Below are 22,509 nucleotides of genomic sequence, written 5' to 3' on the forward strand. Positions count from 1 at the left end.
TGAGTGTACTTGTGTGGGGTCAGGAGGGGTATACAAGGTGGATGTAGCAGAGTCGTGTGTGTACTTGTGTGGGGTCAGGAGGGGTTTTACAAGGTGGATGTAGGAGAGCCGTGTGTGTACTTGTGTGGGTCAGGAGGTGTTTTACAAGGTGGATGTAGCAGAGCCGTGTGTGTACTTGTGTGGGGTCAGGAGGGGTTTACACGGTGGATGTAGCAGCGCCGTGTGTGTTCTTATATGTGGGGTTAGGAGGGGTTTGCAAGGTGGATGTAGCAGTGCCGTGTGTGTACTTGTGTGGGGTCAGGACGGGTTTTTCAAGGTGGATGTAGCAGAGCCGTGTGTGTACTTGTGTGGGGTCAGGAGAGGTTTACAAGGTGGATGTAGCAGAGCCGTGTGTGTACTTGTGTGGGGTCAGGAGGGGTTTTACAAAGAGGATGTAGCAGAGCCATGTGTGTACTTCTGTGGGTCAGGAGGTGTTTTACAAGGTGGATGTAGCAGAGCTGTGTGTGTACTTGTTTGGGGTCAGAAGGGGTTTACACGGTGGATGTAGCAGAGCCTTGTGTGTACTTGTGTGGGGTCAGGAGTGGTTTTACAAGGAGGATGCAGCAAAGCCTTGTGTGTACTTGTGTGGGGTCAGGAGTGGTTTTACAAGGAGGATGCAGCAAAGCCATGTGTGTACTTCAGTGGGTCAGGAGGTGTTTTACAAGGTGGATGTAGCAGAGCTGTGTGTGTACTTGTGTGGGGTCAGGAGGGGTTTACAAGGTGGATGTAGCAGGCCGTGTGTGTTCTTATATGTGGGGTTAGGAGAGGTTTACAAGGTGGATGTAGCAGAGCCGAGTGTGTACTTGTGTGGGTCAGGAGGTGTTTTACAAGGTGGATGTAGCAGAGCCGTGTGTGTACTTGTGTGTGGTCAGGAGGGGTTTACAAGGTGGATGTAGCAGAGCCGTGTGTGTACTTGTGTGGGGTCAGGAGGGGTTTACAAGGTGGATGAAGCAGAGCCGTGTGTGTTCTTGGGAGTGGTCAGGAGGGGTTTACAAGGTGTTCGTAGCAGAGACGCGTTTGTACTTGTTTGGGGTCAGAAGGGGTTTACACGGTGGATGTAGCAGAGCCGTGTGTGTGCTTGTGTGGCGTCAGGAGGGGTTTACAAGGTGGATGTAGCAGAGCCGTGTGTGTACTTGTGGGGAGTCAGGAGGGGTTTTACAAGGTGGATGTAGCAGAGCCATGTGTGTACTTGTGTGGGTCAGGAGGTGTTTTACAAGGTGGATGTAGCAGAGCCATGTGTGTACTTGTGTGGGGTCAGGAGGGGTTTATAAGGTGGATGTAGCAGAGCCGTGTGTGTACTTGTGTGGGGTCAGGAGGGGTTTACAAGGTGGATGTAGCAGAGCTGTGTGTGTTCTTGGGAGGGGTCAGGAGGGGTTTACAAGGTGTTCGGAGCAGAGCCGCGTGTGTACTTGTGTGGGGTTAGGAGGTGTTTACAAGGTGGATGTAGCAGAGCCGTGTGTGTACTTTTGTGGGGTCAGGAGGGGTTTTACAAGGTGGATGTAGCAGAGCCGTGTGTGTACTTGTGTGGGGTCAGGAGGGGTTTAACAAGGTGTATGTAGCAGTGCCGTGTGTGTACTTGTGTGGGGTCAGGAGGGGTTTTACAAGGTGGATGTAGCAGAGCCGTGTGTGTTCTTGGGAGGGGTCAGGAGGGGTTTACAAGGTGTTCGGAGCAGGGCCGAGTTTGTACTTGTGTGGGGTCAGGAGGGGTTTACAAGGTGGATGTAGCAGAGCCGTGTGTTTACTTGTGTGGGGTCAGGAGGGGTTTTACAAGGTGGATGTAGCAGAGCCATGTGTGTACTTGTGTTGGTCAGGAGGTGTTTTACAAGGTGGATGTTTCAGAGCCGTGTGTGTACTTGTGTTGGCTGCAGGAGGGGTTTACAAGGTGAATGTAGCAGAGCCGTGTGTTTACTTGTGTGGGGTCAGGAGGGGTTTACAAGGTGGATGTAGCAGAGCCGTGTGTACTTGTCTGGGGTCAGGAGGGGTTTTACAAGGTGGATGTAGCAGAGCTGTGTGTGTACTTGTGTGGGTCAGGAGGTGTTTTACAAGGTGGATGTAGCAGAGGCATGTGTGTACTTATGTGCGGGGTCTGGAGGGGTTTAACAAGGTGTATGTAGCAGTGCCGTGTGTGTACTTGTTTGGGGTCAGAAGGGGTTTTACAAGGTGGATGTAGCAGAGCCGTGTGTGTTCTTGGGAGGGGTCAGGAGGGGTTTACAAGGTGTTCGGAGCAGAGCTGTTTGTGTACGAGGTGTACGGAGTGAAGCCGGAGTGTATACGAGGTGTACGGAGCAGAGCCGTGTGTGTACGAGGTGTACGGAGCTCAGCCGTGTGTTTTATGGAGTGGAGCAGAGTTGGGGGTGTACGGAGTGAAGCCGCGTGTGTACGAGGCATACAAAGCGGAGCCGTACATGTACGAGGTGTATGGTGGGGAGCATTTATACCTCCCGAGTCCCAACCGTCCCGGATCCAGCGAGACAGTCCCGATTTTGAGAGAGAGACTGCCCCAGCCGGGAGCTTACTTTCCCCGCGGGACACAGGAGTACACAGCGGAGCCCCAAGGAGCAATTTAAAACTTGCACGTAAAGTTCTACCGGAAGTGACGTGCTGGAAGCTGACCAGAAATTAGGTAATTTCGGGAGGAGATTGTGACGGAACCATGGAGGCACTTAAGGGAATGCTTCAGATCCATCACTGTGTCCTCCTCTGACAGAGCAGACAGTGGGATCGCCTTGGAATTGGGGATGTCGGCCATGTGAGCGGATCATGATATGTCCTGCACCAGTCACCAGGACTCGAAAGCTGAGTGACCCCATTCTCCAAATCGGAGGCTGAGCCACCCCGGCCTCCAAATCGGAGGCTGAGCCACCCTGGCCTCCAAATCGGACCCAGTGTGGCCCCGCTAAAAAAATCAGACCCAGAGTGGCACAGCCCACCAAATCGGATCCTGAGGGGCCCCGCCCACCAAATCAGACTCCGAGTGGACCCGCCCACCAAATCGGACCCTGAGGAGCCCCGCCCACCAAATCGGACCCTGAGGAGCCCCGCCCACCAAATCGGACCCAGAGTGACCCCGCCCACCAAATCGGACCCTGAAGGGCCCCACCCACCAAATCGGACCCAGAGGGGCCCCGCCCACCAAATCGGATCAAGAGGGGCCCCGCCCACCAAATCGGACCCAGAGTGACCCCGCCCACCAAATCAGACCCTGAAGGGCCCCGCCCACCAAATCGGACCCAGAGGGGCCCCGCCCATCAAATCGGACCCTGAGGATCCCCGCCCACCAAATCGGACCCAGAGTGACCCCGCCCACCAAATCGGACCCAGAGGGGCCCCGCCCACCAAATCGGACCATGAGGGGCACCACCCACTAAATCGAACCCAGAGTGGCCCCGTCCACCAAAATGGACCCAGGGGGCTCCAACCACAAAATCAGACCCTAAGGGGCCCCACCCACAAAATCAGACCCTGAGTGGGCCCGGCCACAAAATCGGACCATGAGAGACCCCGGCCACAAAATCGAACCTAGAGGGGCCCATGTCACAAAATAGGACCCTGAGGGGCCCCACCCACAAAATCAGACCCTGAGGTGCCCCGGTCACAAAATCGGACCCTGAGGGGCCCCACCCACAAAATCAGACCCTGAGGGGCCCCACCCACAAAATCAGACCCTGAGGGGCCCCAGCCACAAAATCAGACCCTGAGGGGCCCCAGCCACAAAATCAGACCCTGAGAGACCCCGGCCACAAAATCAAACCCAGAGGGGGCCCAGTCACAAAATCAGACCCTAAGGGGCCCCGGCCACAAAATCAGACCCTGAGGGGCCCCACCCACAAAATCAGACCCTGAGGGACCCCAGCCACAAAATCAGACCCTGAAGGGCCCCACCCACAAAATCAGACCCTGAGGGGACCCACCCACAAATTCAGACCCTGAGGGGCCCCAGCCACAAATTCGGACCCTGAGAGACCCCGGCCACAAAATCGGACCCTGAGGGGCCCCAACCACAAAATCAGACCCTGAAGCTCCCCGGTCACAAAATCGGACCCTAAGGGGCCCCACCCACAAAATCAGACCCTGAGGGGACCCACCCACAAATCCAGACCCTGAGGGTCCCCGGCCACAAAATCGAACCCTGAGAGACCCCGGACACAAAATCGGACCCTGAGGGGCCCCAACCACAAAATCGGACCCTGAGGGGCCCCAACCACAAAATCAGACCCTGAGGTGCCCCAGTCACAAAATCGGACCCTGAGGGGACCCACCCACAAAATCAGACCCTGAGGGGCCCCACCCACAAAATCAGACCCTGAGGGGCCCCAGCCACAAAATCAGACCCTGAAGGGCCCCACCCACAAAATCGGACCCTGAGGGGCCCCGGCCACAAAATCGGACCCTGAGGGGCCCCACCCGCAAAATCGGACCCTGAGGGGCCCCACCAGCAAATCGGACCCTGAGGGGCCCCACCCGCAAAATCGGACCCTGAGGGGCCCCGGCCACAAAATCGAACCTTGAGGGGCCCCGGCCACAAAATCGGAACCTGTGGGGCCCCGGCCACAAAATCGGACCCTGAGGGGCCCCGGCCACAAAATCGGACCTTGAGGGGCCCCGGCCACAAAATCGGACCCTGAGGGGCCCCGGCCACAAAATCGGACCCTGAGGGGCCCCACCCACAAAATCGGACCATAAGGGGCCCCACCCACAAAATCAGATCCTGAGGGGCCCCACCCACCAAATCAGACCCTGAGGCCAAAGTGGCCCCTGAGAGGCACCCACACTTAAAACGGATCCTGAGTTGAAAGTCTTGCAGGGGCAGCAGGCAAGTCTCTCTTAAAGGGGCAGCCCAGGCACCATTTCAAACCACTATCTGTACTTCCTTCAGGAAATACACATCTAGTTATAGTGGTTTGAAAAAACCACTATATTGTAATCCGAACGCTGCTAACTTATTCTTCTTCTTCTTATTATTATTATTATTATTAAGTTGATTTCCGCAATTAATGCGGCCCGAACCGCTACACGCACAGACGCCGTTGAGGTGTCGTTTCGAAGCCAGCGTCCATGAGAGGTGTGCTAAGTATTTTTCGTGTCGATCAGATTTGTAGTTTTTGCGCAATTTGCGTTAGAAAATTTTTTTTCCCGTCATTGGAATGAATTGTCTCCAATGCTTTTCAATAGGAAATGGCAAAACGTGCCCTGAGGCGATTGAAATGACAGTTGAGCTCATTGATATGCGCAGGCAGACCCAGTTACTATGCCAACGCCTACGAACTTCACATGAACCCCAGCACAGAGCCTCTGCCACATAATATCAGCTCTTAAAGCGAAACCCACAGCACAAATGCAAATCTAGCTTCATCACATGACACATGCCCCTGAGAGAGAATGTGTGCGCCAAAGTGGATTTAAAAGAAGCCCTGTCAGCCAAACTAGCTCTTAAAAGGCCAACGCGCCAAAGTGATTGTTAAAGGGCCAGCGCACCCAAATGAGTCTTAAAGGGCCGACACACCAAATCGGAGACTGAGCCACCACGGCCTCCAAATCGGAGGCTGAGCCACCCCGGCCTCCAAATCGGACAATGAGCCACCCCGGCCTCCAAATGGGAGGCTGATCCACCCCGGCCTCCAAATGGGAGGCTGATCCACCCCGGCCTCCAAATCGGAGCCTGATCCACCCCGGCCTCCAAATCGGAGGCTGATCGACCCAGGCCTCCAAATCGGAGGCTGATCCACCCCGGCCTCCAAATCGGAGGCTGATCCACCCCGGCCTCCAAATCGGAGGCTGAGCCACCCCGGCCTCCAAATCGGAGGCTGATCCACCCCGGCCTCCAAATCGGAGGCTGAGCCACCCCGGCCTTCAAATCGGAGGCTGAGCCACCCCGGCCTCCAAATCGGAGGCTGAGCCACCCCGGCCTCCAAATCGGAGGCCGAGCCACCCCGGCCTCCAAATCAGAGCCTGATCCACCCCGGCCTCCAAATCGGAGGCTGATCGACCCAGGCCTCCAAATCGGAGGCTGATCCACCCCGGCCTCCAAATCGGAGGCTGATCCACCCCGGCCTCCAAATCGGAGGCTGAGCCACCCCGGCCTCCAAATAGGAGGCTGAGCCACCCCGGCCTCCAAATCGGAGGCTGATCGACCCCGGCCTCCAAATCGGAGGCTGATCCACCCCGGCCTCCAAATCGGAGGCTGATCCACCCCGGCCTCCAAATCGGAGGTTGAGCCACCCCGGCCTCCAAATCGGAGGCTGAGCCACCCCGGCCTCCAAATCGGAGGCTGATCCACCCCGGCCTCCAAATCGGAGGCTGATCCACCCCGGCCTCCAAATCGGAGGCTGAGCCACCCCGGCCTCCAAATCGGAGGCTGATCCACCCCGGCCTCCAAATCGGAGGCTGATCCACCCCGGCCTCCAAATCGGAGGCTGATCCACCCCGGCCTCCAAATCGGAGGCTGAGCCACCCCGGCCTCCAAATCGGACTCTGAGGGGCCCCAGCCACAAAATCGGACCCTGAGGGGCCCCACCCACAAAATTGGACCCTGAGGAGTTCCAGCCACAAAAATCGGATTCTGAGTGGCCCCGGCCACAAAATCGGACCCTGAGGGGCCCCAGCCACAAAATCGGACCTTGAGGGGCCCCGGCCACAAAATCAGACCCTGAGGGGCCCCACCCACAAAATCGGACACTGAGGGGCCCCACCCACAAAATCAGACCCTGAGGCCAAAGTGGCCCCTGAGAGGCACCCACAGTTAAATCGTATCCTGACTTGAAAGTCTTGCAGGGGCAGCAGGCAAGTCTCTCTTAAAGGGGCAGCCCGGGCACCATTTCAAACCACTATCTGTACTTCCTTCAGGAAATACACATCTAGTATTAATGTTGTAATCCGAAAGTTGCTAACTTATTCTTATTATTCAGTTGATTTCCGCAATTAATGCGACCCGAACCGCTACATGCACAGACTCCGTTGAGGTGTCGTTTCGAAGCCAGCGTCCACAAGCGGTGTGCTAAGTAATTTTCGTTTCGATCAGATTTGTAGTTTTTGTGCAATTTGCGTTAGAAAATTTATTTTCCAGTCATTGGAAAGTATTGTCTTAATGCTTTTCAATGGGGAAATTTTGCCATAGAGAAAACATGCCCTGAGGCGATTCAAATGGCAGTTAAGCTGATTGATATGCGTAGGCAGACCCAGTTACTATGCCAACGCCTATAAACTTTACATGACGCCCCCAGGACACAGTTTCTGGCAGATAATTTCAGCTCTTAAAGCGAAACCCACAGCACAAATGCAAATCTAGCTTCATCACATGACGCATGCCCCTGAGAGAGAATGTACGCCAAAGTGGATTTAGAAGCCCAGTCCGCCAAACCAGCTCTTAAACAGCCGACGCGCCTAAGTGATTCTTGAAGGATCCAAAATGAGCCTTAAAGGGCCGGAGCGCCAAACCGAAAGCTGATTGACCCCAGGCTCCAAATCGGAGGCTGATCCACCCTGGCCTACAAATCGGAGGCTGAGCCACCCTGGCCTTCAAATCGGACCCAGAGTGGCCCCACTCACCAAATCGGACCCAGAGTGGCCCCACCCACCAAATCGGATCCTGAGGGGCCCCGCCCACCAAATCAGACCCAGAATGGCCCTGCCCAGCAAATCGGACCCTGAAAGTCCCCGCCCACCAAATTAGACCCAGAGTGGCCCCGCCCACCAAACCGGATCCTGAGGGGCCCCGCCCACTAAATCAGACCCTGAGGGGACCCGCCCACCAATTCGGACCCAGAGTGGCCCAGCCCACCAAATCGGACCCTGAGGGGCCCCGGCCACAAAATCGGACCCTGAGGGGCCCCACCCACAAAATTGGACCCTGAGGGGCCCCGGCCACAAAATTGGACCCTGAGGGGGCCCAACCACCAAATCAGACCCTGAGGGGCCCCGGCCACAAAATCGGACCCTTAGGGGCCCCACCCACCAAATCAGCCCCTGAGGGGACCCGGCCACCAAATCAGACCCTGAGGGGCCTCACCCACCAAATCTGACCCTGAGGTGCCCCACCCACAAAATCGGGCCCTGAGGGCCCCACCCACCAAATCAGACACTGAGGCCAAAAGTGTCCCCTGAGAGGCACCCACACTTAAAATGAATCCTGAGTTGAAAGTCTTGCAGGGGCAGCAGGCAAGTCTCTCTTAAAGGGGCAGCCCAGGCACCATTTCAAACCACTATCTGTACTTCCTTCAGGAAATACACATCTAGTTATAGTGGTTTGAAAAAAACACTATATTGTAATCCGAACGCTGCTAACTTATTCTTCTTCTTCTTCTTCTTCTTATTAAGTTGATTTCCGCAATTAATGCGGCCCGAACCGCTACACGCACAGACTCCGTTGAGGTGTCGTTTCGAAGCCAGCGTCCATGAGAGGTGTGCTAAGTATTTTTTGTGTCGATCGGATTTGTAGTTTTTGCGCAATTTGCGTTTGAAAATTTTTTTTCCCGTCATTGGAATGCACTGTCTCCAATGCTTTTCAATAGGAAATGGCAAAACGTGCCCTGAGGCGATTGAAATGACAGTTGAGCTCATTGATATGCGCAGGCAGACCCAGTTACTATGCCAACGCCTACGAACTTCACTTGAACCCCAGCACAGAGCCTCTGCCACATAATATCAGCTCTTAAAGCGAAACCCACAGCACAAATGCAAATCTAGCTTCATCACATGACACATGCCCCTGAGAGAGAATGTGTGCGCCAAAGTGGATTTAAAAGAAGCCCAGTCAGCCAAACTAGCTCTTAAAGGGCCAACGCTCCAAAGTGATTGTTAAAGGGCCGACACACCAAATCGGAGACTGAGCCACCCCGGCCTCCAAATCGGACAATGAGCCACCCCGGCCTCCAAATGGGAGGCTGATCCACCCTGGCCTCCAAATCGGAGCCTGATCCACCCCGGCCTCCAAATCGGAGCCTGATCCACCCCGGCCTCCAAATCGGAGCCTGATCCACCCCGGCCTCCAAATCGGAGGCTGATCGACCCAGGCCTCCAAATCGGAGGCTGAGCCACCCCGGCCTCCAAATAGGAGGCTGAGCCACCCCGGCCTCCAAATAGGAGGCTGAGCCACCCCGGCCTCCAAATAGGAGGCTGAGCCACCCCGGCCTCCAAATAGGAGGCTGAGCCACCCCGGCCTCCAAATAGGAGGCTGAGCCACCCCGGCCTCCAAATAGGAGGCTGAGCCACCCCGGCCTCCAAATAGGAGGCTGAGCCACCCCGGCCTCCAAATCTTACCCAGAGTGGTCCCGCCCACCAAATTGGACCCAGAGGGGCCCCACCCACAAAATCGGACCCTGAGGGGCCGCGGCCACAAAATCGGACCCTGAGGGGCCGCGGCCACAAAATCGGACCCTGAGGGGCCGCGGCCACAAAATCGGACCCTGAGGGGCCGCGGCCACAAAATCGGACCCTGAGGGGCCGCGGCCACAAAATCGGACCCTGAGGGGCCCCAACCACAAAATCGGACCCTGAGGGGACCCAACCACAAAATCGGACCCTGAGGGGTTCCGGCCACAAAAATCGGATCCTGATTGGCCCCGGCCACAAAATCAGACCCTGAGGGGCCGCGGCCACAAAATCGGACCCTGAGGGGCCCCAACCACAAAATCGGACCCTGAGGGGCCCCACCTGCAAAATTGGATCCTGAGGGGTTCCGGCCACAAAAATCGGATCCTGATTGGCCCCAGCCACAAAATCGGACCCTGAGGGGCCCGACCCACAAAATCGGACCCTGAGGGGCCCCAACCACAAAATCGGAACCTGAGGGGACCCAACCACAAAATCGGACCCTGATGGGTTCCGGCCACAAAAATCGGATCCTGATTGGCCCCGGCCACAAAAATCAGACCCTGAGGGGCCCCACCCACCAAATCGGACCCTGAGGGGCCCCGGCCACCAAATCGGACCCTGAGTGGCCCCTGCCACAAAATCGGACCCTGAGAGGCCCCACCCAAAAAAATCGGACCCTGAGGGGCCCCACCCACAAAATCAGGCCCTGAGGGGCCCCACCCACAAAATCAGACCATGAGGCCAAAGTGGCCCCTGAGAGGCACCCACAGTTAAATCGTATCCTGAGTTGAAAGTCTTGCAGGGGCAGCAGGCAAGTCTCTCTTAAAGGGGCAGCCCGGGCACCATTTCAAACCACTATCTGTACTTCCTTCAGGAAATACACATCTAGTATTATTATTATTACTATTCAGTTGATTTCGGCAATTAATGCGGCCCGAAACGCTACACGCACAGACTCCGTTGAGGTGTCGTTTCGAAGCCAGCGTCCACGAGAGGTGTGCTAAGTATTTTTCATGTCGATCAGATTTATAGTTTTTGCGCAATTTGCGTTTAAAAAAACATTTTCCTGTCATTGGAATGCACTGTCTCAATGCATTTCGATTGGAAAATTTTGCCATAGGGAAAACATGGGGCAGTCGTGAGGCGACTGACATGCGCAGGCACATCCAGCACACCCAGTTACTATGCCAACGCCTACGAACTTTTCATGACCCCTCCAGGACAGAGTTTCTGGCAGATAATATTAGCTCTTAAAGCGAAACCCAGAGCACAAATGCAAATCTAGCTTCATCACATGATGCATGACCCTGAGAGAGAATGTGCGCCAAAATGGATTTAGAAGCCCAGTGCGCCAAACTGGCTCTTAAAATGCCGACGCGCCTAAGTGATTCTTAAAGGATCGGCGCACCAAAATGAGTCTTAAAGGGCCGGCGCACCAAATCTGTTGCTGATTGACCCTGGCCTACAAATCGGAGGCTGATCGACCCTGGCCTACAAATCGGACCCTGAGGGTCCCCGCTCACCAAATCGGACCCTGAGGGGCCCCGCTCACCAAAAGGAACTCTGAGGTGCCCCGCTCACCAAATCAGACCCTGAGTGGCCCCACTCACCAAATCAGACTCTGAGGGGCCCTGCTCACCAAATTGAACTCTGAGGGGCCCCGCTCACCAAATCAGACCCTGAGGGGCCCTGCTCACCAAATTGAACTCTGAGGGGCCCCACTCACCAAATCAGACCCTGAGGGGCCCTGCTCACCAAAATGAACTCTGAGGGGCCCCACCCACCAAATCGGATTCTGAAAGGCCCCAGCCACAAAATCGGACCCTGAGGGGCCCCAATCACAAAATCTGACCCTGATGGGCCCCGCCCACCAAATCGGACCCTGAGGGGCCCTGCCCACCAAATCGGACCCTGAGGGGCCCCGCCCACCAAATCGGACCCTGAGGGGCCCCGCTGACCAAATCGGACCCTGAGGGGCCCCGCTGACCAAATCGGACCCTGAGGGGCCCCGCTGACCAAATCGGACCCTGAGGGGCCCCGCTCACCAAATCAGACCCTGAGGGGCCCCGCCCACCAAATCGGATTCTGAGTGGCCCCGCCTTCCAAATCGGACCCTGAGGGGCCCTGCTCACCAAATGGAACTCTGAGGTGCCCCGCTCACCAAATCGGACCCTGAGTGGCCCGCCCACCAAATCGGACCCTAGGGGGCCCCGATCACCAAATCGGACCCTGAGGGGCCCCACTCACCAAATCGGACCCTGAGGGTCCCCGCCCACCAAATCGGACCCTGAGGGGCCCAGCTCTCCAAATCGGACCCTGAGGGGGCCCGTTCACAAAATCGAACCCTGAGGGGCCCCGTCCACCAAATCAGACCCAGAGGGGCCCACCCACCAAATTGGACCCTGAGTGACGCCGCCCACAAAATCAGACCCTGAGGGGCCCCGGCCTCAAAATCGGACCCTGAGGGATCCCGGCCACCAATTCAAGCCCTGAGGAGCCCAGGCCACCGAATCGGATCCTGAGGGGCCCCACCTACCAAATCAGACCCTGAGGCCAAAAGTCTCCCCTGAGAGGCACCCACAGTTAAAACAGATCCTGACTTCAAAGTCTTGCAGGGGCAGCAGGCAAGTCTCTCTTAAAGGGGCAGCCCGGGCACCATTTCAAACCACTATCTGTACTTCCTTCAGGAAATACACATCTAGTATTATTATTATTATTCAGTTGAGTTTCCGCAATTAATGCTGCCCGAACCACTACACGCACAGACTCCGCTGAGGTGTCGTTTCGAAGCCAGCGTCCACAAGTGGTGTGCTAAGTATATTTCGTGCCGATCGCATTTGCAGTTTATGCGCAATTTGCGTTTGAAAATTTGTTTCGCCATCATTGGAATGCATTGTCTCAATGTATTTCAATAGGAAAATTTTGCCATAGGAAGACATGGGGCAGCTTCATCACATGACGCATGCCCCTGAGAGAGAATGTGCACCAAAGTGGATTTAGAAGCCCAGTTCGCCAAACTGGCTCTTAAAGGGCCGATGCGCCAAAGTGATTCTTAAAGGGCCGGCGCACCAAATCGAAAGCTGAGTGACCCCAGGCTCCATATCGGAGGCTGATTGAACCCGGCATCAAAATCGGAGGCTGAGCCATTCTGGCCTCCAAATCGGAGGATGAGCCACCCTGGCCTCCAAATCGGAGGCTGAGCCACCACGGCCCCCAAATCGGAGGCTGAGCCACCCCAGCGTCCAAATCGGAGGCTGGTCGACCCTGGCCTCCAAAACAGAGGCTGATCGACCCCTGCCTCCAAAACGGAGGCTGATCGACCCCGGCCTCCAAATCTGAGGCTGAGCCACCCCGGCCTCCAAATCTGAGGCTGAGCCACCCCGGCCTCCAAATCTGAGGCTGAGCCACCCCGGCCTCCAAATCAGAGGCTGAGCCACCCCGGCCCCCAAATCGGAGGCTGAGCCACCCCGGCCCCCAAATCGGAGGCTGAGCCACCCCGGCCTCCAAATCGGAGGCTGAGCCACCCCGGCCTCCAAATCGGAGGCTGAACCACCCCGGCCTCTAAATTGGAGTCTGAGCCACCCCAGCCTCCAAATCAGAGGCTGATCGACCCCGTCCTCTAAATCGGAGGCTGATCGACCTCGGCTTCCAATTCAGAGGCTGAGCTACCCTGGCCTCCAAAACGGAGGCTGAGCCACCCTGGACTCCAAATCTGAGGCTCATCGACCCCGGCCTACAAATTGGAGGCTGATCGACCACAGGGTCCAAATCGGAAGCTGAGCGACCCCGGCCTCCAAATTGGAGGCTGAGCCATCCCAGCTTCCAAATCGGAGGCTCATCGACCCCAGCCTCCAAATCGGAGGCTCGTCGACCCCGGCCTCCAAATCGGAGGCTGAGCCACCCCGGCCTCCAAATCGGAGGCTGAGCCACCCCGGCCTCCAAATCGGAGGCTGAGCCACCCCGGCCTCCAAATCGGAGGCTGAGCCACCCCGGCCTCCAAATCGGAGGCTGAGCCACCCCGGCCTCCAAATCGGAGGCTGAGCCACCCCGGCCTCTAAATCGGAGTCTGAGCCACCCCAGCCTCCAAATCAGAGGCTGATCGACCCCGGCCTCTAAATCTGAGGCTCAACGACCCCAGCCTACAAATCAGAGGCTGATCGACCACAGGGTCCAAATCGGAAGCTTAGCGACCCCGGCCTCCAAATTGGAGGCTGAGCCACCCCAGCTTCCAAATCGGAGGCTCATCGACCCCAGCCTCCAAACCGGAGGCTCGTCGACCCCGGCCTCCAAACCGGAGGCTCGTCGACCCCGGCCTCCAAACCGGAGGCTGAGCCACCCCGGCCTCCAAATCGGAGGCTGAGCCACCCCGGCCTCCAAATCGGAGGCTGAGCCACCCCGGCCTCCAAATCGGAGGCTGAGCCACCCCGGCCTCTAAATCGGAGTCTGAGCCACCCCAGCCTCCAAATCAGAGGCTGATCGACCCCGGCCTCTAAATCGGAGGCTGATCGACCTCGGCTTCCAATTCAGAGGCTGAGCCACCCTGGCCTCCAAAACGGAGGCTGAGCCACCCCGGCCTCCAAATCTGAGGCTCATCGACCCCGGCCTCCAAATCGGAGGCTGATCGACCACAGGGTCCAAATCTGAAGCTGAGCGACCCCGGCCTCCAAATCGGAGGCTGAGCCACCCCAGCTTCCAAATCGGAGGCTCATCGACCCCAGCCTCCAAATCGGAGGCTCGTCGACCCCGGCCTCCAAATCGGATGCTGAGTAACCCCGGCCTCCAAATCGGACCCAGAGTGGCACCGCCCGCCAAATTGGACCCAGAGTGGCCCCGCCCACCAAATCAGACTCTGAGGGGCCCTGTCCACCAAACCGGACCCTGAGGGGCCCCGCCCACCAAATCAAACCCAGAGAGGCCCTGCCCACCAAATTGGACCCAGAGGGGCTCCGCCCACAAAATCGGACCAAGAGGCCTCGGCCACAAAACCTGACCCTGAGGGATCCCGTCCACTATTTCAAGCCCTGAGGAGCCCAGGCCCCCGAATCGGATCCTGAGGGGCCCCACCCACCAAATCAGACCCTGTGGGGCCCCACAGGCCAACGTGGCCCCTGAGAGGCACCAGCAGTTAAAATGAATCCTGAGTTGAAAGTCTTGCAGGGGCAGCAGGCAAGTCTCTCTTAAAGGGGCAGCCCGGGCACCATTTCAAACCACTATCTGTACTTCCTTCAGGAAATACACATCTAGTATTACAATTATAATGCGCCAATCACAAGTTATTCAGTTGATTTCCGCAATTAATGCGGCCCGAACCGCTACACGCACAGACTCCGTTGAGGTGTCGTTTCGAAGCCAGCATTCACAAGAGGTGTGCTAAGTATTTTTCATGTCGATCAGATTTATAGTTTTTGCGCAATTTGCGCTTGAAAAAACATTTTCCTGTCATTGGAATGCACTGTCTCAATGCATTTCAAATGGAAAATGTTGCCATAGGGAAAACATGGGGCAGTCGTGACACGATTCAAATAGTAGTTAAGCTCATTGATATGCGTAGGCACACCCAGTTACAATGCCAACGCCTACAAACTTTTCATGACCCCTCCAAGACAGAGTTTCTGGCAGATATTATCAGCTCTTAAAGCGAAACCCACAGCACTAATGCAAATCTAGCTTCATCACATGACGCATGCCCCTGAGAGAGAGAATGTGCGCCAAAGTGGATTTAGAAGCCCAGTGAGCCAAACTGGCTCTAAAACGGCCAACGCGCCTAAGTGATTCTTAAAGGGCTGGCGCACCAAATCGAAAGCTGAGTGACCCCAGGCTCCAAATCAGAGGCTGATTGACCCTGGCCTACAAAACAGAGACTGAGCCACCCTGGCCTACAAATCGGAGGCTGATCGACCCTGGCCTACAAAACAGAGACTGAGCCACACTGGCCTCCAAATCGGACCCAGAGTGGCCCCGCCCACCAAATCGGACACTGAGGTGCCCCTCCCACCAAATCGGACCCAGAGTGGCCCCGCCCACCAAATCAGACCCAGAGGGGCCCCGCCCACCAAATCAGACCCAGAGGGGCCCCGCCCACCAAATCAGACCCAGAGGGGCCCCGCCCACCAAATCAGACCCAGAGGGGCCCCGCCCACCAAATCAGACCCAGAGGGGCCCCGCCCACCAAATCGGACCCAGAGGGGCTCCGTCCACCAAATCGGACCCAGAGGGGCTCCGTCCACCAAATCGGACCCAGAGGGGCTCAGTCCACCAAATCGGACCCAGAGGGGCTCCGTCCACCAAATCAGACCCTGAGGGGCCCCACTCACCAAATCAAACCCAGAGTGGCCCCGCCCACCAAATCGGACCCTGAGGGGCTCCGCCCACAAAATCGGACCCAGAGTGGCCCCGCCCACCAAATCGGACCCAGAAGGGCTCTATCCACCAAATCGGACCCTGAGGGGCTCCGCCCACCAAATCGGACCCTGAGGGGCCTCAACCACAAAATCGGACCCTGATGGGGTCCCAGTCACAAAATCAGACCTTGAGGGGCTCCGGCCACAAAATCGGACGCTGAGATGCCCCACCCACAAAATCGGACCCTTAGGGGTCCCGCCCACCAAATCTAATTCTGAAAGGCCCCAACCACAAAGTCGGACCCTGAGGGGCCCCGGACAGAAAATCGGACCCTGAGGGGCCCCACCCACAAAATCGGACCCTGAGGGGATCCGGCCTCAAAATCAGACCCTGAGGGGCCCCACCCACAAAATCAGACCCAGAGGGGCCACACCCACAAAATCGGAGCCTGAGGGATCCACGTCAACAATTCAAGCCCTGAGGAGCCCAGGCCAAGGAATCAGATTCTGAGGCGCCCCACCCACCAAATCAGACCCTGAGGCCAAAGTGGCCCCTGAGAGGCACTCACAATTAAAACGGATCCTGAGTTGAAAGTCTTGCAGAGGCAGCAGGCAAGTCTCTCTTAAAGGGGCAGCCCGGGCACCATTTCAAACCACTATCTGTACTTCCTTCAGGAAATACACATCTAGTATTACAATTATAATGCGCCAATCACAGGTTATTCAGTTGATTTCCGCAATTAATGCGGCCCGAACCGCTACACGCACAGACTCCGTTGAGGTGTCGTTTCGAAGCCAGTGTCCACTAGAGGTGTGCTAAGTATTTTTCGTGTCGATCGAATTTGTAGTTTCTGTGCAATTTGCGTTTGAAAATTTTTTTTTCCCGTCATTGGAATGCACTGTCTCAATGCTTTTCAATGGGAAACTTAAAACGTGCCCTGAGGCGATTGAAATGGCAGTAAAGCTCATTGATATGCGCAGGCACACCCAGTTACTATGCCAACGCCTATGAACGTCACATGACGCCCCCAGGACAGAGCTTCTGCCACATAATATCAGCTCTTAAAGCGAAACCCACAGCACAAATGCAAATCTAGCTTCATCACATGAAGCATGCCCCTGAGAGAGAATGTGCGCCAAAGTGTGCCCCCCGCCCACCAAATCGGACCCTGAGGGACCCCGCCCACCAAATTGGACCCTGAGGGGCCCCGCCCACCAAATCGGACCCTGAGGTGCCCCGCCCACCAAATTGGACCCTGATGGGCCCCGCCCACCAAATTGGACCCTGAGTGATCCCGCCCACCAAATCGGACCCCGAGGGGCCCCGCCCACCAAATCAGACCCTGAGGGGCCCCGCCCACCAAATTGGACCCTGAGGGGCCCCGCCCGCCAAATCGGACCCTGAGGGGCCCCACCCACCAAATCATACTCAGAGATCCCGCCCACCAAATCAGACCCTGAGGGGCCCCGCTCACCAAATCGGACCCTAAGTGGCTCCGCTCACCAAATCAGACCCTGAGGAGCCCCGCCCAACAAATCAGACCCTGAGGGGCCCCACCCACCAAATCGGACCCTGAGGGGCCCCACTGACCAAATCGAACCCTGAGGGCCCCGCTCACCAAATTGAACGCTGAGGGGCCCCGCTCACCAAATCGGACCCTGAGGGGCCCCGCCCACCAAATCGGACCCTTAGGGGCACCGCCCACCAAATCGGTCCCTGAGTGGCTCTGCCCACCAAATCGGACCCTGAGGGGCCCCGCACACCAAATCGGATTCTGAACGGCCCCAACCACAAAATCGGACCCAGAGGGGCCCCGGACACAAAATCGGACCCTGAGGGGCCCCAACCACAAAGTCGGACACTGAGGAGCCCCACCCACCAAATTGGACCCTGATCGGCCCCGCCCACCAAATCGGACCCAGGGGACACCACCCACAAAATCGGACCCTGAGGTGCCCCAGCCACCAAATCGGACACAGAGGGGCCCCAACCACAAAATTGGACCCTGAGGGGCCCCACCCACAAAATCGGACCCTGAGGGGTTCCGGCCACAAAATCGGACCCTGATGGGCCTCTGCCACAAAATCGGACCCTGAGGGGCCCCAACCACCAAATCGGACCCTGAGGGGCCCCGGCCACAAAATCGGACCCTGAGGGGCCCCACCCACCAAATCAAACCCTGAGGGGCCCCGGCCACCAAATCGGACCCTGAGGGGCCCCACCCACCAAATTGGACCCTGAGGGGCCCCGGCCACAAAATCGGACCCTGAGAGGCCCCACCCACAAAATCGGGCCCTGAGGGGTTCCGGCCACAAAATCGGACCCTGTTTGGCCCCGTCCACAAAATCGGACCCTGAGGGGCCCCGGCCACAAAATCAGACCCTGAGGGGCCCCACCCACCAAATCGGACCCTGAGGGGCCCCACCCACCAAATCGGACCCTGAGGGGCCCCACCCACCAAATCGGACCCAGAGAGGCCCCACCCACAAAATCAGACACTGAGGCCAAAGTGGCCCCTGAGAGGCACCCACAGTTAAAACGGATCCTGAGTTGAAAGTCTTGCAGGGGCAGCAGGCAAGTCTCTCTTAAAGGGGCAGCCCGGGCACCATTTCAAACCACTATCTGTACTTCCTTCAGGAAATACATATCTAGTTATTATTATTATTAAGTTGATTTCCGCAATTAATACGGCCCAAACCGCTACACGCACAGACTCCGTTGAGGTGTCGTTTCGAAGCCAGCGTCCATGAGAGGTGTGCTAAGTATTTTTCGTGTCGATCGGATTTGTAGTTTTTGCGCAATTTGCGTTTGAAATTTTTTTTTCCCGTCATTGGAATGCATTGTCTCCAATGCTTTTCAATGGGTAATGGCAAAACGTGCCCTGAGGCGATTGAAATGGCAGTTGAGCTCATTATTATGCGCAGGCAGACCCAGTTACTATGCCAACGCCTACGAACGTCACATGACATCCCAAGGACAGAGATTCTGCCACATAATATCAGCTCTTAAAGTGAAACCCACAGCACAAATGCAAATCTAGCTTCATCAAATGACACATGCCCCTGAGATAGAATGTGCAACAAAGTGGATTTAGAAGCCCAGTGAGCCACCCTGGCTCTTAAAGGGCCGACGTGCCACAGTGATTCTTAAAGGGCCAGCGCACCGAAATGAGTCTTAAAGGGCTGGCGCGCCAAATCGAAAGCTGAGTGACCCCGCCTCCAAATCGGAGGCTGAGCCACCCCGGCCTCCAAATCGGAGGCTGAACCACCCCGGCCTCCAAATCGGTGGCTGAGCCACCCTGGCCTCCAAAACGGATCCAGTGTGGCCCCGCTCAAAAAATCAGACCCAGAGTAGCACAGCCCACCAAATCGGATCCTGAGGGGCCCCGCCCACCAAATCAGACTCCGAGTGGCCCCGCCCACCAAATCGGACCCTGAAGGGCCCCGTCCACCAAATCGGACCCTGAGGAGCCCCGCCCACCAAATCAGACCCTGAGAAGCCCCGCCCACCAAATCGGACCCAGAGTGACCCCGCCCACCAAATCGGACCCTGAAGGGCCCCGCCCATCAAATCGGACCCAGAGTGGCCCCGCCCATCAAATCGGACCCAGAGGGGCCCCGCCCATCAAATCGGACCCTGAGGAGCCCCTCCCACCAAATCGGACCCTGAGGAGCCCCGCCCACCAAATCGGACCCAGATTGACCCTGCCCACCAAATCGGACCCCGAGGAGCCCCGCCCACCAAATCGGACCCAGATTGACTCCGCCCACCAAATCGGACCATGAAGGGCCCCGCACACCAAATCGGACCCAGAGGTGCCCCGCACACCAAATCGGACCCTGAAGGGCCCCGCCCACCAAATCGGACCAAGAGGGGCCCCGCCCACCAAATCGGTCCCAGGGGGGCCCCGCCCGCCAAATCGGACCATGGGGGCCCCGCCCACCAAATCGGACCATGAGGGGCCCCGCCCACCAAATCGGACCCTGAGGAGCCCCGCCCACCAAATCGGACCCAGATTGACCCTGCCCACCAAATCGGACCCCGAGGAGCCCCGCCCACCAAATCGGACCCAGATTGACCCCGCCCACCACATCGGACCCTGAAGGGCCCCGCCCACCAAATCGGACCCAGAGGTGCCCCGCACACCAAATCGGACCCTGAAGGGCCCCGCCCACCAAATCGGACCCAGAGGGGCCCCGCCCACCAAATCGGTCCCAGGGGGCCCCGCCCGCCAAATCGGACCATGGGGGCCCCGCCCACCAAATCAGACCATGAGGGGCCCCGCCCACCAAATCGGACCATGAGAGGCACCGCCCACTAAATCGGACCCCGAGTGGCCCCGCCCACCAAAATGGACCCAGGGGGCTCCACCCACAAAATCAGACCCTAAGGGGCCCCACCCACAAAATCGGACCCTGAGTGTGCCCGGCCACAAAATCAGACCCTGAAGGGCCCCAACCACAAAATCGGACCCTGAGAGACCCCGGCCACAAAATCGAACCTAGAGGGGCCCCAGTCACAAAATACGACCCTCAGGGGCCCCAACCACAAAATCAGACCCTGAGGTGCCCCGGTCACAAAATCGGACCCTAAGGGGCCCAGGTCACGAAATCGGACCCTGAGGGGCCCCACCCACAAAATCAGACCCTGAGGGGCCCAGGTCACGAAATCGGACCCTGAGGGGCCCCACCCACAAAATCAGACCCTGAGGGTCCCCGCCCACCAAATTAGACCCTGAGGGGCCCCACCCTCAAAATCAGACCCTGAGGGGCCCCAGCCACAAAATCATACCCTGAGGGGCCCCAGCCACAAAATCGGACTCTGAGGGGCCCCACCCACAAAAAAGGACCCTGAGGGGCCCCACCCACAAATCCAGACCCTGAGGGGACCAAGCCACAAAATCAGACCCTGAGGGGCCCCGCCCACCAAATCGGACCCTGAGAGGCACCCACAGTTAAAACGGATCCTGAGTTGAAAGTCTTGCAGGGGCAGCAGCCAAGTCTCTCTTAAAGGGGCAGCCGGGTACGATTTCAAACCACTATCTGTACTTCCTTCAGGAAATACACATCTAGTTATAGTGGTTTGAAAAAAACACTATATTGTAATCCGAACGCTGCTAACTTCTTCTTCTTCTTCTTCTTCTTCTTCTTATTATTAAGTTGATTTCCGCAATTAATACAGCCCGAACCGCTACACGCACAGACGCCATTGAGGTGTTGTTTCGAAGCCAGCGTCCACGAGAGGTGTGCTAAGTATTTTTCGTGTCGATCGGATTTGTAGTTTTTGCGCAATTTGCGTTTGAAAATTTTTTTTCCCGTCATTGGAATGCACTGGCTCCAATGCTTTTCAATGGGTAATGGCAAAACGTGCCCTGAGGCGATTGAAATGGCAGTTGAGCTCATTGATATGCGCAGGCAGACCTAGTTACTATGCCAACGCCTACGAACGTCACATGACATCCCAAGGACAGAGATTCTGCCACATAATATCAGCTCTTAAAGTGAAACCCACAGCACAAATGCAAATCTAGCTTCATCACATGACACATGCCCCTGAGATAGAATGTGCGACAAAGTGGATTTAGAAACCCAGTGAGCCACCCTGGCTCTTAAAGGGCCGACGTGCCACAGTGATTCTTAAAGGGCCGGCGCACCGAAATGAGTCTTAAAGGGCCGGCGCGCCAAATCGAAAGCTGAGTGAACCCGGCCTCCAAATCGGAGGCTGAGCCACCCCGGCCTCCAAATCGGAGGCTGAACCACCCCGGCCTCCAAATCGGAGGTTGAGCCACCCTGGCCTCCAAATCGGACCCAGTGTGGCCCCGCTCAAAAAATCAGACCCAGAGTAGCACAGCCCACCAAATCGGATCCTAAGGGGCCCCGCCCACCAAATCAGACTCCGAGTGGCCCCGCCCACCAAATCGGACCCTGAAGGGCCCCGTCCACCAAATCGGACCCTGAGGAGCCCCGCCCACCAAATCAGACCCCTTGAAGCCCCGCCCACCAAATCGGACCCAGAGTGACCCCGCCCACCAAATCGAACCCTGAAGGGCCCCGCCGATCAAATCGGACCCAGAGTGGCCCCGCCTACCAAATCGGACCCAGAGGGGCCCCGCCCATCAAATCGGACCCTGAGGGGCCCCGCCCACCAAATCGGAACCTGAGGGGCCCCGCCCACCAAATCGGAACCTGAGGAGCCCCGCCCACCAAATCGGACCCAGATTGACCCCGCCCACCAAATCGGACCCCGAGGAGCCCCGCCCACCAAATCGGACCCATATTGACCCCGCCCACCAAATCAGACCCTGAAGGGCCCCGCCCACCAATTCGGACCCAGAGGTGCCACGCCCACCAAATCGGACCCTGAAGGGTCCCGCCCACCAAATCGGACCCAGAGGGGCCCCGCCCACCAAATCAGTCCCAGGGGGCCCCGCCCACCAAATCGGACCATGAGGGGCCCCGCCCACTAAATCGGACCATGAGGGGCACCGCCCACTAAATCGGACCATGAGGGGCACCGCCCACCAAAATGGACCCAGGGGGCTCAACCCACAAAATCAGACCCTAAGGGGCCCCACCCACAAAATCGGATCCTGAGGGGCGCCAACCACAATATCGGACCCTGAGGGGCCCCACCCACAAAATCAGACCCTGAGGGCCCCTGTCACAAAATTGGATCCTGAGGGGCACCAAACACAAAATCGAACCCTGAGGGGCCCCAACCACAAAATCGGAACCTGAGGGGCCCCACCCTCAAAATTGGACCCTGAGGGGCCCCACCCACAAAATTGGACCATGAGGGGCACCGGCCACAAAATCAGAC

The sequence above is a fragment of the Dendrobates tinctorius genome, unplaced genomic scaffold, assembly GCF_039654945.1.
Source record: "Dendrobates tinctorius isolate UK_male_01 unplaced genomic scaffold, ASM3965494v1 ptg000254l, whole genome shotgun sequence".
NCBI classification, from domain to species: Eukaryota; Metazoa; Chordata; class Amphibia; order Anura; family Dendrobatidae; genus Dendrobates; species Dendrobates tinctorius.